Raw genomic sequence first — 15581 nt, 5'->3', positions numbered from 1 at the left:
TGTAAGTAATTGATTAACTAGTGGAACTTACTCGTGTTAATTATGTAAGTCTGTGCGGCTTACAGCTATTTCGGTGTATCATCACACCATCTTCAGAGCCTACTAGATCTCGACGTCATTTCGAACTTCTCTGCCTGTTATATGGGTGCGTTTGATTGTTGAAAGGTGTTGAATAGTGGAGTCAAATAGTGTGTGTGTACTGAAATTGATCTGTGTGTTGAGAATTTGATCTGGGTGTGTTTTAGTGTGTTTGTATATTTCGTATTGTTCTAGTGTGTTGAGTTTTTGGTTCTTGGGTTGTATCAACACACAGATCAATTTCAGTACACACACACACACACACACTCTATCTGACTCCACTATTCAACACATTTCAACAATCAAACGCACCCACATAACAGGCAGAGAAGTTCGAGATGACGCCGAGATCTAGTAGGCTCTGAAGATGGTGTGATGATACACCGAAACAGCTGTAAGCCGCACAGACTTACATAATTAACACGAGTAAGTTCCACTAGTTAATCAATTACTTATATTCAAGTGTTAAAAGTAGTGTACGCAAGATTCAAAATGGATTATCAATTAATGTGGTGCAAACATGTACAAAGATTAAAAAACAAACAAACTGTCAAAAATATTACTAAATTGAATTCGAAAATGTGCGTGGATGAGATTGAGAACCAGGCAGTTTATCTCTTGCTCGGGCTAGGCAGTGATGTACAGAGAGTATAGATATTTTTTCCTTTCAGCATAAGTATGATTTACGCATATGCTTGGAGTATTTGAGATGAACGTGCTTAGGAGGATTTTTGGAGCTGTGCTAGATAAGACTGTTTGGAGAATCCGACATAAGTATAGCTCGCGCAAAAAACGATTACCGAAAGGCAATGGTGACGTTGCTGTCTGTTTTGACGCGTGTCTGTAGGCACGTCGAAGGAGCGAGAGGAGCGGGCCGATGGAAGTACCGTCTCTTCCAAGAAGATGAACAGATGAGGACATCGCTGTGGAAATAAAGAACGTAGCAAGAGAAAAATTGGAAGCTAATTAAACGCGCAACATATGTTTACGAATGGAATAATAATACCGTGTGATACAAGACACGTATTCACATGCAATAGAACAAATTAAAGTCATGTAACTATCACAACGCAAGACTGATTCTATCGATGTCATTTCTCTTCCGACTGTACTCTTAAATATTATTAAAGCTATCTCGTGTCCTTTTCCTGTCGCCCGCTCTTCCTTATCGCATTGTTTGATTCGCATTCCTTCCGTCGGTATTCCCTGTTTGCGGACCTATATAATATATCCTATAAGCAAAACTCAGCTCGGACTCCTCGCGACGCGCATGCTGTGCCCTCTACCCCCCCCCCTGCAGTAGGCGTGAGAGGATGCTGGGAACGGAAACATACGTCATCTGCGCGAGACAGTCTTGGCCACTGGTTTCTGCGCACTGAGTTTTCCTTGTCGGATGCCTATAATAAGGAGCTGTTTGAGAAACATAAGAGTACGGATGTGAACACCTACATTAAATTGAGAAGATTGGAGTGGCTGGCCCTGTATACAGGATGGAGTAGAATTAATGAAGGAAAATTATTTGGTACGAGACTAGTTGAAAGACCTAAGAACAGATGGATATATGGTGTGACGAGTAACTCCAAAGAATGTTCGGCACTATAGCATGGAGGAGTATGGCTTTCGATAAAGAAATATGGAGGAAGAGGATAAATGAGGCTAAGACGCGATTTTAGGCCGTGATGCCATTGTAGAAGTAGAAGTAGTACGCATGCTAATGATACGAGAGCTTAAAAAAAGAACATGGTATCAACAAACACCTATTATCCATAGCAAGAACCGTGAAATAGTCTGAAATGAAATGAAGTTTTTGACGAAAAAAAGTCAACTGGGAAATTAAAATATCCCATGCTACATAACACTACTACAGGAAAATCAAATAATCACGAAGAAAAAGTTATATCTCCAGAAAATAAATACACAAGCAGCTCGATACGACACGACACGGCATTTATTTGTCAGCCAACTTTACAATACACAGCTATGGTGTATCTTCACATTTCCTTTATGTATATAAGAATTGGTTTTGTGCTTGTTATTAATTTAATTGTGCTGTAGCATATTACATAGGAGAGTTATACAAGTGATATGTCTCGTTGTAGTCAATATGTAGACTAGAGATGAACAACGATCAAGAAAGCGAGACTAACAGCCGAAAACCCGCTTGACAATGCTCTGTATGTCGCGTCCTTGACGTAAAGACTAGTTGTGAGTGTTCCGAGACTCGAGATTGATCACTCCCGAAGTCAAGTAGCCTTGAATCGCCACAGTTGTTTATACCTGACTGAACGTTTATCTATTTTACCAATGTATAAACAATCAAGTAGCCTATTTGAAACATCTCTACCTTTCAGTGTATAATAATCCGTTCACCAGTCTTTATTTAATTACTAGGTCCTTATTAAAAGGCTAGAAATTTTCTTTTCATATGTTTAAGATCAAGTGTGCAATTTCAAATAAAAAGACATTAATGTTATGTTTTATATTTCTTAGAAATGCAAATTTATTTGAGAATTGTTTTTTTTCTATTTATGTACTCTAGGTAATATCATAACAGAACCAGGACATTTTGATAATTAAGATACTGTTCTGTTTTGTCTTTTTGTCTCATTTAAACATTTATAATGTTATTTATTTCAATAATGTATGTTATTCAAAGTTACGAAAACTTTCCACGCCGACCAAATGCTATTTCGAGAATGATGAGCGAGACTCGAAGCGCACGAGAATGACGAGACGAGACGAGACTCGAAAGACAAATGCAACGAACACAGCGAATGAGAGCGGAAGTTAGTTTTGTTCATCTATAAAACGACGTATTGAGCCAAAAATATTAAAGTGATGATGTAACTGGTGATCTTATGCCATGTATCAAACTTCGTGTGAATGTATGTGTTGGCCGTGCGACTGTGGTTGTTCGACTGAGAGTTAATCGGTGCGTTGCCAATCATGAATTATATAACTTCTGTTGAATATATATATATATATATATATATATATATATATATATATATATAGGCTAATCATATATTGTATCTGTGTAGCCTAATTTTGTAAGACTCTGTTCAAATTTGATATCGTAATAATTTGTTATCTGATGATGCCGAAATAGCGAAAACGTTAACAACCAAATGAATGTGATGTAATAACAAATTTTAATATGCTAATTACATTTGTATGATAAGACATTTGACTGTAATAGGCCTATGATTAATTGATACTGATATAAAACTCAAATCTGTTAGCCAGCATTCTCATCTATCTTCCTGCATCGTGGGGTAAATAATTCCATATTAGAAGTTCTCTCATTTCAGAAGTGGAATTATTCACCAGCCAGACAAGCAGAGTTTAGTAAGATTATAATCGACCAATCAACCAATAATAAATTAATTACCGTTAGAAGAATAATAAAGGTACTTCTGTTACGTATATAGGAATCTGAAAATGAAACCAATGAGGACCTAAATCTGGAATGTCGAAAATTTATCAAGTCACCACACAGTCCAAATTCTCAATGCTACACTACGGACCTTTTGTACCGAATTACAGTTATAAGTATAAAATTATTATTTAAAATTTAAATGCATACCTTTTTGCTGGCGAGTGTCTGTAAGGTTTTCTTTTCCGCTTTCTTAGACGAATTGAAATCACTACCATATTATTCATAGCAATTAATGCAAGTAGAATACAGAGGAACAAACACACAGACCTTGTCGACTTCTATTTATGTTTCATAACACGAAAGGAAACTTTCCTGTTGACACAACTGTTAGACAAACAAATCCGTATTTTTCCACCCCTCTTCTTACGACATATCTCACCATATGCTTCGTTAAATGTCTTGATACGCATTCGTATTGCCAATGTTACAGCAACGATTTGTAATTTATCTTGTTAAAAGTACAGATACCTATTACTGTTAACAAATTAGTTCCTACTAGTAATAATTAGAAGGTATTAGTACTGCTGTTGGTTATAATAATAGACCTAACTAGTTATTACTAGAAATAATTACAAAGTCCTTCTACTACTGGTCCAAACCAGTTGTTACTGGAAATAACCACAAAATCCAACCTGGTGGACAAAACTAGTTATTACTAGACTTCGAAGTTGAGGCACATTTACTCTGAAGTTAAGTACACACAGAATACAAAGTAATATAGTGTTTACAAAGTATCTGGCAAGGTAAATCATGTCAGCTAGATGGAGCTCTTATAATACTGGCCGAGCAAGGAAAATAGTACATTATGCAACGAGCCTATAATGGTAGTAATTAAGACGCAAGTATGTTTGTTTATGAAACGAGCGCAAGCGAGTTTCATAATTTTAATACGAGCGTCTTAATTGCCATTATAGGCAAGTTTTATACGACTTTTTATGCTCGATCATATTTCTAACTTGAAATTATTCAAAAGTAGGTCATGTTATGGTTATGTAAGTGAGTAGCGAACTGACCTGAATTGTGAGATGTGCGCAGACGCGAAAGTATTGATTTTTTCCGAGGCCGAATGTCATTGACCTTGATATAACGTAGAGAATAAGATGAACATTAGTCTTGATATAACCTGGAAATTGATTTAGAATTGAAAAACGAGATGACAAATTGAATTTATTTCAATATTATTTACAATTAACGCTAATTATTACAGTAACAGAACATAATCTTCTGCGACAGTATTGGATTTCCAGCCTCCGTGACTTTTCGCTAATTGTCTTTCGGTTGCATATCCGAGAATAATCGATACTTGCGATTTTATAATGATACAAAGGTGATTTGTCATTGGCTGAACACCTGAACTTTAATGAATAGGTGTACTTTAATGAGGTGCATTAAAGGGCTACTACCAGGTGTATAATTACTACATTTCGGCATGGTCGAGCATAAAATAATTCAACTTCCGTCCGAAGAGACACGAATTTAAAGAGCAGTGACACTACACAATTAACATGCTGCGATCTATACGGCTATCGGTAAAGACTGATGTTTTCCTTACATGCATATAGCACCACCATTAGACATCGCGTGATCTATGCTAATTCAAGACAGGCGTAGGCTGAGGTAGAGATAACATTCACTCGCAACATCGCGCGAGGTTTTAAGGCTCGCGGTGTGGAAGGGCAAGGCATTGGCTTTGACCTTCAGATGCATTTTCTACTGACACGGAGTATAGATGGCTTCCAGCGTATTCCGAATCTCACCGGACCGGTGGACAACAATGACGTCACGCTGCAGCGAAATAGGAACAAAACTGCTGGAAGGATTGATGGCTGTCATGGCGACTGTATAAGTTGTTGTCTGTGCTACGCTAGCAAAATGTTGCGAAATTTCCGTACTGCCATCTCGTTCAAAGAAAAGAGAGCATAAACAATTTATTTCTTGAACCGGTAGTAATAACTGGTCCGTTGACAAGTTCGCTTATAAGCCATTATCATATTGTTTTTACGTTGTGCTCATTACAAACAATACAGCAGAGCTAAAGCAGAATACACCGCCATGACACAACAGGGCACGGTCATTCGTCTGCTAATTCCCGCCCTATACAAGAACCAATCAGATCCACTGATGGCGGCTGATGGAGACTGCCACCACCTCTGCAAGCTGATGGCACCGGTGCGATACCGGTGGAACATCAGTGAAGCCATCGGTGAAATTCGGAACACCGTGATGCCATCAGATTACTCAGCGCTGAGATTCGGAATACGCTCTTGGCTATGTGTTGTTACTACAGTCATTTGTCATTTGAACATATGAGTAGAGGGCGGATCTGTGTGCGTTGTCCCTGCAGTTGCGTGGACTGTATTGGTATAGTAGCCTCGTTTAATTATTAGGCAGCGGCATTCCTTTTAAGATTTGTAGGTCTTTATTGCATGCACCGATAATAAAATGAAAATGCGACGTTGTCACATCTTGTTTGTTGCTGCTATATATTATTATAACATAGAGTATTGGAGCGGCCTTCAAAAGACTTGACGACAATGGACAGCGCGACATAATTAAAATTATTGAAACTACAAAGCTTCCGTCCATACACTCCGCGTGGAGTATTGGAGCGGCCTTCAAAAGACTTGACGACAATGGACAGCACAACATAATTAAAATTATTGAAACTACAAAGCTTCCGTCCTCTTTGACGCCGCTAGCCTACTAATTAAACGTGGTCACTATACTGTTCGCGGCGTATACATGGACTGTGTTGCTACTGCTAGCGTCGCGTCGCGTCGCGTCTAACCTGTTTCGTTTTCTAACCGCACACAGATCCGCCCCCAAGCTATGAGTTTCTGAATTGATTAAAGTTGCAACACTTGCTACCAAGCTGACAATATCTAACAGATGTTTCATTATGTTCTTTCATTAATAACTAAAGAACTAAGGGTTTTCGGAATATGTTTATATGAACTTTTTCTCTTGTTTCGGTGTGAGGAACATGCTCCCAAGGTTTGCCAGAGTACAGTATGTCTAAAACATCCTGTGTATATATATATATATATATATATATATATATATATATATATATATATATATTAATTTCAACCAGTTGAACGCAACGGATTCAGTATCCATCTGTTACTATCGTAATTGTTTTGGTTTATTCTGGAAAATACTAGAAAACCTGTTGTTTAAAATTGTACTTAGGGTTGTATCCTCTGCTTTTGAGTAAAATTATAGTTGTTTACGATTTAAAAGGAATTTGTATTTTTGGAATAGAGTAAAGAACCGGTACAGTAGTGGGGGGGGGGGGGAGCCACAAACTGAAGTCTCGGCCAAAAGTGAGTCGCGTCTTCAAAAAGTTTGGTGTTTATAACCGCTGCTCTAATGGGATGATGAACCCCGAAGACTAGGGACCAAGAAACAATGATTGCATAACACATACTATTGGGATCAAGCAAGCATTCGGACTGAAGATAGGCAAGTGTTTACTAACTGATAAAATGATTAATGGGAACCCTCCTTATCGTTCTGCTGGACCCATACTATAATACCAAACAAAATAAACTGATGGAAAAACAATAACATATAACAATGAAACAATAAACAAGTGATAACCCATGAGCAGGCTCTGACAGGTGTCCGCCGAGCGTGCCTATTTTCCAGGAAATGTATCAACGCGAAGTCACGCGATGCGCACCAACTATGGCCTTGAATTTGCAGAGCCAGCTTCCAGAGATTGTTTGCATTCCATTCTTGTCGTGTTGGTGTATCATGATAGGTCAGTTTATTTATTTTTTTTTTTTCTAATTTGGGAGCAAGAGGGGATTGTTAATACCTCAGTAGAACGATAAACTTACATTTGAGGTGGCAGAATCAATTTCCTATAATAATAATAATAATAATAATAATAATAATAATAATAATAATAATAATAATAATAATAAATTATTATATAAATAATAATCAAATAATATATTACGATTATTATTATTATTATTATTATTATTATTATTATTATTATTATTATTATTATTATTATTATTATTATTATTATTATTATTATTATTATCTGTCGTTTTGTTTTAAGCTGTGTAGTGTATTTAGGTAAAGGTAGCCTATACCCTAGATCATATTAAAGCTATTAGTATACAGGCCTTTCATTTCAAAACTTCACAGTCTAAATAACTAATTATTTAAATTGAATTCAATTGAAACAAAAAACACGTCAATTTAGATATTGAGGGGGAAATCTGAAACCAGGCTTAATTACATTTTAGATTTCACCCCCCACTCCAGCCACCCGCAATTTGAAATTTCACATGATACCCCTATATTTTTATACTTAAATATGAAAGATCATTCAATTGTTTATACACCTCATTCATTTGTTTTCGTATCTTCTGCTTTCTATCGTCTCCTGGCAACTTGGATTGTTGTTATTGTTTATTAGAGTTGAAGAGAATAAAGCTATGAAAACTTATTGAGCATTTCATGTAATAGTTGTGTTTGTGTATTAAATTATTTTAAAATGGTGTATATTCTACAAGAGAGAATATAAATCATCCTTATTGATTAAATTTAGGAAATTACACAAAATAAGCTGTGCTTTCATCCTACAATCAACTGATAATAACAAAAATACAGGTTGCGAGGCGATGATAGAAAACAAAAGATGCAAAAACAAATGAATGAGGATATAAACAATTGAATGCTCTTTCTTTAAGTATAAAAATATACGGGTGTCATTTGAAATTTCAAAGTAGGGGTGACTAGGGGTGGGGTGAAATCTAAAATGCTATTAAGCCTGGTTTCAGACTTTCCCCTCAATATCTAAATTGACTTTTTTTTTTGTTTAAATTGAATTCAATTTAAATAAATAGTTATTTAGACTGGGAAGTTTTTAAATGAAAGACCTGTATATTAATAGCTTTATTTGATTTATTATTTTCACCTATTGAAACTAAATATATGTATACCTATGCTATAATATTGAAGTTATGCATATTTTATACATTATACATTATACACCGAAGCGGTGTGTTGTTCGATTCCCGACGTGAACAATGACAGAGATTTATCATCTGCCCGTGGGGCTGGGTGCTGTCAGTGGCGGTTCCTCGGGGGAGGGAAGGGAGGAACGTCCTCCTCACATTTTTCTTCCTTTGAAAGTAAATACCAAATAAAATATGTGCCTTGAAATTCGCGGAAGATTAGATAATTTTTAAGTTCTCAGCTATAAGAAAACTTCGGTTGAACGAGTTTTAAACGACACGCACTCATGTGCTGCTAGAAAACTGTGAGAAAGATGCGAGATTGTTGTGTGGAGGAAAGCCAATCCATTCCTCCTTTACTGCAGTTAACACAATAGACAACAGCGCACTAGCGGCCAGAGAAAGAAGCAGAGTTTTAAAGCGAGTAAATGAACGGATAGGGAGGAGATTCTCCTCTGAATCAGCGCATGGGCGGGAAATAGAAACCGACTAGTCGTACAGCAAGCTCGCTACCGCTGCCAACGATGTTGCATTCAACCAGACTATAACACATCTAGGAGGAGGCACAATAAAAACAGTTTTAACGCAAAGCTATGAAATACACCATATAAACTTTTTTTTTCAATTATAAATCAAAAATATTATTCATTACACTTTATATAGGTTACTATTCATGGTTTGAAACTTTCAGAGATATTTGAAAGTTAAAGTTGGGTTTATATGAAACAAAGAGGAAGTAAGTTCTACGTTAGTATCGCAGATCTTTTTGGCCCCTGAAATTCACTTCCATTCATTGTCTACTAGACAGGGCAACAGTCAAGTTGTCAGTTTTGTATAAATATATTTGAAATTGAAAGGTACTCACTGACATTCTTCAAAAGCATGTGATACTGAACTTGTAAAATGTATATGTGGCAACACAGACTACGTGCGTGGGTGCAGTGTTCTCGCTTTCCTCAGATTATTTCCCATTCCCATTTCCGTAAAACGGTTCCGATTACGTGTTAGTAACTATAATCTAGTATGCAAATCAAGATTTCAGGTATAACTCCCTGTAAAGTTGATTTGGTACGTTAAACCAAAGGTCCCGGGTTCGATACCCGGCTCCGGAACAATTTTTCCCTCGAAATTATTTATAATCTAGTAGTATCAGAGTTGTAAGCTACAAAACCGGTTGTGTAGCTAGAGTCGGAGTGTGAACTTGCTTATGTCTGTGGAAACACCGGAGCACGCAACGAGTCTAGTGGAGCGTCCCGCTCCGTTTAGGCTCTGTCTGACAACGCTTCTATAATATCTTCGAACACGTGTGATGCTGTAGTGTGCTCTAAAAATGCTGCGAGGTTGTGAATTTCCTTGTAATTGTTAATTAGTGCAATTATTCAACAATAAATGGAAGTGAAAACATAATATAGTTTGGAAAATTTAGGAAACTCCGTTTAAAAGAACAGATTATTGCTATACAGAAGGGTAGGCGAACCCCAACACTACCTGGTCTTACATGTATGCATGTAGGCTAATTTATAGCATATTTCATTCAAGAAGGTGTCATTTCGTGCTGTTAACTTCTTTCCGCCTCTTAAGAAATACGCAGGAGCCGCCACTGGTGTCTGTCCTGTGTTATGTCAGCCGTGGCCCTGTGACCTGCTGGCGACAATGCAATGTGTGTCTGTCAAGTGTTGGTCCATGGATATATATCCTCCTCTAGATCGCACTGAGTTATAAGTCGGTAAGAAAGGAATAGTTGAAATATGGTGAAGAAAGATTTTAGACATTCACTAAATTTTAAAATAAGGATTTTTTTTTCTCTATTGCTTTGCCAAGTAGCATAGTCTCTAATGTGCTCTACCTACAAATTATATGTTGAAATTTTTTATTAGAGATGAACTCTGGTTGCCCCACTCTCACAGAATCTAGAGAGGTCTACCTACACTCTGCAGTAAGTGATAATATCTGGAGGTGTTTGTAACCGACAACGAACGTTTCATCGAGTTCACGAGGTCTTGTAACTGATGAGGCGATGTATAGCTATCATAACAGGCTCGATCATCAGCGAAGCCAAGTTTTACGAGTTTCAAGGCTATTGCCTTAATTGCAGCTGTGGCGATAAAGATCGGTATGTATTGTGCAAGCAGCAATAAATACGGAGGTCGACGTGTGCACGTGACATCGAGTGCATCACCACGCTGGCATGTCATAGGCATAGTTCTCATACGTTCCCTCTCGTTACGCAAAATTGACACCGGCTTCAGAAATTCAACAAAAATAATGTCGTAAAGTATACACACTTTCTTATTAATTCATTTAGCTAAATTAAGCAAGACTTATAAGCAGGGAAAGGATTTATATGTAAATACATATTTACTTATAAAGCTAATATAATTTATATTTTGCATTATCTTTATGTTTCACAATGTGTAGGGTTGAAAAATCCTACTTTTATTTTCCATATTTTTCCATATTTTAGAGTTTAGTACATATTTTCGTTAATTTCCATATATTTTCCATATTTCATATAAAACAGTCCATATTATATTAGGTTTAACAATAAAACAAAACAAAATTCCATTAACTTTTAAAAATACATTTCAACAATAGAGATTTAAACACATGTTCAGTAATCCCTTTAACATCAGAGTTATTTGAAAATTAGCAGTCCTATCAACAATGGAAAGTAAGTTACAAAACTGTATTAATTTAATTTAAAATTTTTAACAGACTTCAGTTGTGCAGCTCAACAGTTAAATGCCAGTCAGAGTACACATAGGTTCAGTTTTGTAAATCATACTATAAAGACGGTAAATATGCCAAAAGTACGTCATTCAGTCAATTTAAAATCAAAACTAACAAGTTACATTTCAGAATTTAAAGAAGATGGTTTATCAACTGACAATAAAATATTATTTTGTAATTTGTGTCAGTGTGCAGTATCATCTACACAAAAGTTCCTGGTGCAACAACACATTACAACTAGTAAACATCAGGCCAACAAACAACTAAATTCCAAGCAGAGACAATTGTTTTTAACACAACCAACAACATCGAATGTAAGATCTGAGTTTAACATCGACCTGTGCCGTTCTCTCATCTCTGCTGATATTCCTCTCTACAAACTAAAGAATAAGGTCTTCAGGGAATTCCTTGAAAAATATACTCAACATACAATCCCGGATGAGTCAACACTTAGGAAGACGTATGCTCCATCCATCTACGATGAGACAATACAGAAGATAAGAGATGAAATTAAAGATAGTTCAATTTGGGTTTCCATTGATGAGACTCCCGACAAAGAAGGTAGACTTGTTGGTAATGTAGTTATCGGTTTGTTAAGTGAACAATATTCTGAACGAATTCTTTTACATTGTGATGTTCTAGAAAAGTGCAATAACAAAACTATAGTTAAACTGTTCAACGAAGCTATGGGTATCCTGTGGCCAAAGGGTATTATGTACGATAATGTGTTATTCTTTATTAGCGATGCTGCCCCTTATATGGTCAAAGCTGGACAAGCATTATCTGTTGTATATCCTAAATTGACTCATTTTACTTGTGTGGCGCATGCATTTCATCGTGTGGCAGAAGTGGTCAGAGACAATTTCCCTAAAGTAGATTTGTTGATTTCATCAGTGAAAAAAGTATTTCTCAAAGCTCCCAGTAGAGTTAACGTGTTGAAAGAAATGTACCCTGAAATTCCATTGCCACCAAAGCCAATTTTAACTAGATGGGGTACATGGCTAGAAGCAGTTGAATATTATGCCGAACATATAGACTCTATTAACAATGTTCTCCTTGCATTGGACTCTGAAGATGCAGTCTCAATTGATACTGCGAAAACAGTTACCTGTGACATAAGTGTGAAGAATGACTTAGCTCACATTCAGCATACATTTTCATGCATCATAAAAACGCTCAAAAGTCTCCAAAATAGGCACCTTTCACTATCTGAAAGTTTTGAAATTATAAATAGTACTGTGGAACAACTGAATCGTGGTAGAGGTAAAGTTGCAGATGCAGTAAGAGCTAAGGTGGACACTGTACTTTCAAAAAACCCTGGATATGAAGAACTACAAAAGGTTGTTGCTGTGATGAGTGGTGAATCAACAGTGAAGATTAACTTGGACTTATCCCCAGCAGACATTGTGAAATTGAATTATGTACCAGTTACTTCTTGTGACGTCGAACGCTCTTTTAGTCAGTATAAATCTATCCTCAGAGACAATAGAAGAAGATTCACTTTTCAGCACTTGAAAGAAATGTTTGTAACCTATTGTTATGGTAACAGACAATAAAAATTGTGTTTTGTTGAAACTACATTGGAAGATAAGGTACGTCCATTATATTTTTTGTTTAGTTTGATTAAAATGTACCAATATTTAACGTACATAGTCATTTTTTTATAATTTTAAGTCCATATTTAATTCCATATTTTGGTAAAAATCCATATTTAATTCCATATTTTGGTAAAAATAACTACATATATATTTACATATTTCATATATTTTTAGTCCATATAAATCCGTTCCCTGCTTATAAGTAACCAGTATAACTTATTCAACAGATTATTCACATTCTAATTCTTTTTTTTTTTCAAATTCCGTTCTTTCGCTTGTACAACATGGGGCACTGTCGGAATACTCAAAAATTCTGAAAGTTAGAATTTATAAAACAGTTATATTACCGGTTGTTCTGTATGGTTGTGAAACTTAGACTCTCACTTTGAGAGAGGAACAGAGATTAAGGGTGTTTGAGAATAACTTGCTTAGGAAAATATTTGGGGCTAAGAGGGATGAAGTTACAGGAGAATGGAGAAAGTTACACAACACAGAACTGCACGTATTGTATTCTTCACCTGACATAATTAGGAACATTAAATCCAGACGTTTGAGATGGGCAGGGTATGTAGCACGTATGGGCGAATCCAGAAATGCATATAGAGTGTTAGTTGGGAGACAGGAGGGAAAAAGACTTTTGGGGAGGCCGAGACGTAGATGGGAAGATAATATTAAAATGGATTTGAGGGAGGTGGGATATGATGATAGAGACTGGATTAGTCTTGCTCAGGATAGGGGCCAATGGCGGGCTTATGTGAGGGCGGAAATGAACTTCCGGGTTCCTTAAAAGCCAGTAAGTAAGTAAGTATTATTATTATTATTATTATTATTATTATTATTATTATTATTATTATTACTAGTAGTATTAGTAATAGTAGTACTGATATTATTATTATTATTATTATTATTATTATTATTATTATTATTATTATTATTATTGTCACTATAAGTATAGCGATGAGACAATAACAGTGATATGACTCTAAAATAGACAACCTGAGGATTGTGAAGGATTTACTAACAGGATAATATAACCTTATGAAAAAAGATGCATAGGTTGGGACTCAGAAATCTGAAGTGTAGACTGAAAGAAGTGAGTGGTGAGTCGTAATTAAGTCTCAGAAAGTTTAAATTATTTAATGTCATAAATCCGGGACAAGGAACACAACCAAAATAGATTAAGAGTAAGCTCTTGCAACTAATTAAATTTTCAGAACTGTTTAATTAATTAGGATTTTATTAGGGATTTCAGCACACTGAAGTAATATGAGCTGAAGTGCTGAGGTGTACGATTTAACAAGTGTGTCTATGTATCCACTTCACTTACGTAACTCGATTCCGCATATTACGGATAGATGGCAGGACTGTGACTCATTTTCAAGTTGCACACTACTTCTGCGGACTACGCTATGCATGATGTGTATCTGTGGAGAGTTATGTAGTGTGCTAGGATGAGCGTATGTGTAAGTGTACTTACTTACTTACAAATGGCTTTTAAGGAACCAGGAGGTTCATTGCCGCCCTCACATAAGCCCGCCAGTGGTCCCTATCCTGTGCAAGATTAATCCAGTCTCTATCATCATATCCCACCTCCCTCAAATCCATTTTAATATTATCCTCCCATCTACGTCTCGGCCTCCCTAAAAGTCTTTTTCCCTCCGGTCTCCCAACTAACACTCTATATGCATTTCTGGATTCGCCCATACGTGCTACATGCCCTGCCCATCTCAAACGTCTGGATTTAATGTTCCTAATTATGTCAGGTGAAGAATACAATGCGTGCAGTTCTGTGTTCTGTAACTTTCTCCATTCTCCTGTAACTTCATCCCTCTTAGCCCCAAATATTTTCCTAAGCACCTTATTCTCAAACACCCTTAATCTCTGTTCCTCTCTCAAAGTGAGAGTCCAAGTTTCACAACCATACAGAACAACCGGTAATATAACTGTTTTATAAATTCTAACTTTCAGATTTTTGGACAGCAGACTGGATGATAAGAGCTTCTCAACCGAATAATAATACGCATTTCCCATATTTATTCTGCGTTTAATTTCCTCCCGAGTGTCATTTATATTTGTTACTGTTGCTCCAAGATATTTGAATTTTTCCACCTCTTCGAAGGATAAATCTCCAATTTTTATATTTCCATTTCGTACAATATTCTGGTCACGAGACATAATCATATACTTTGTCTTTTCGGGATTTACTTCCAAACCGATCGCTTTACTTGCTTCAAGTAAAATTCCTGTGTTTTCCCTAATCGTTTGTGTATTTTCTCCTAACATATTCACGTCATCTGCATAGACAAGAAGCTGATGTAACCCGTTCAATTCCAAACCCTGCCTGTTATCCTGAACTTTCCTAATGGCATATTCTAGAGCGAAGTTATAAAGTAAAGGTGATAGTGCATCTCCCTGCTTTAGCCCGCAGTGAATTGGAAAAGCATCAGATAGAAACTGACCTATACGGACTCTGCTGTATGTTTCACTGAGACACATTTTAATTAATCGAACTAGTTTCTTGGGAATACCAAATTCAATAAGAATATCATATAATACTTCCCTCTTAACCGAGTCATATGCCTTTTTGAAATCGTGTAGTATAGGGAATAGGTGATGACGATGATGAGAAAGGGAGAAGGGAAAACCTGGTGCCGGCACGTAGCCTACTCCTGTCGAATAACACCAAGGGGGCCGCCAGGCTTTACGTCCCCGTCCGACGTGACAACGTGACATATGCCTTCTCTTCATGTGCACTGC

General features: G+C 36.5%; 1 protein-coding gene across 3 annotated transcripts in view; it reads right to left on the bottom strand.

The window, feature by feature from the left end:
* Positions 1 to 15581, bottom strand: part of LOC138709315 (uncharacterized) — a 124228-nt gene that overhangs the window by 12842 nt on the left and 95805 nt on the right. The window lies entirely within an intron of this gene.

This window comes from Periplaneta americana, chromosome 11 (genome assembly GCF_040183065.1).
Source record: "Periplaneta americana isolate PAMFEO1 chromosome 11, P.americana_PAMFEO1_priV1, whole genome shotgun sequence".
NCBI classification, from domain to species: Eukaryota; Metazoa; Arthropoda; class Insecta; order Blattodea; family Blattidae; genus Periplaneta; species Periplaneta americana.
This window is presented reverse-complemented; position numbering and strand designations above follow the sequence as displayed.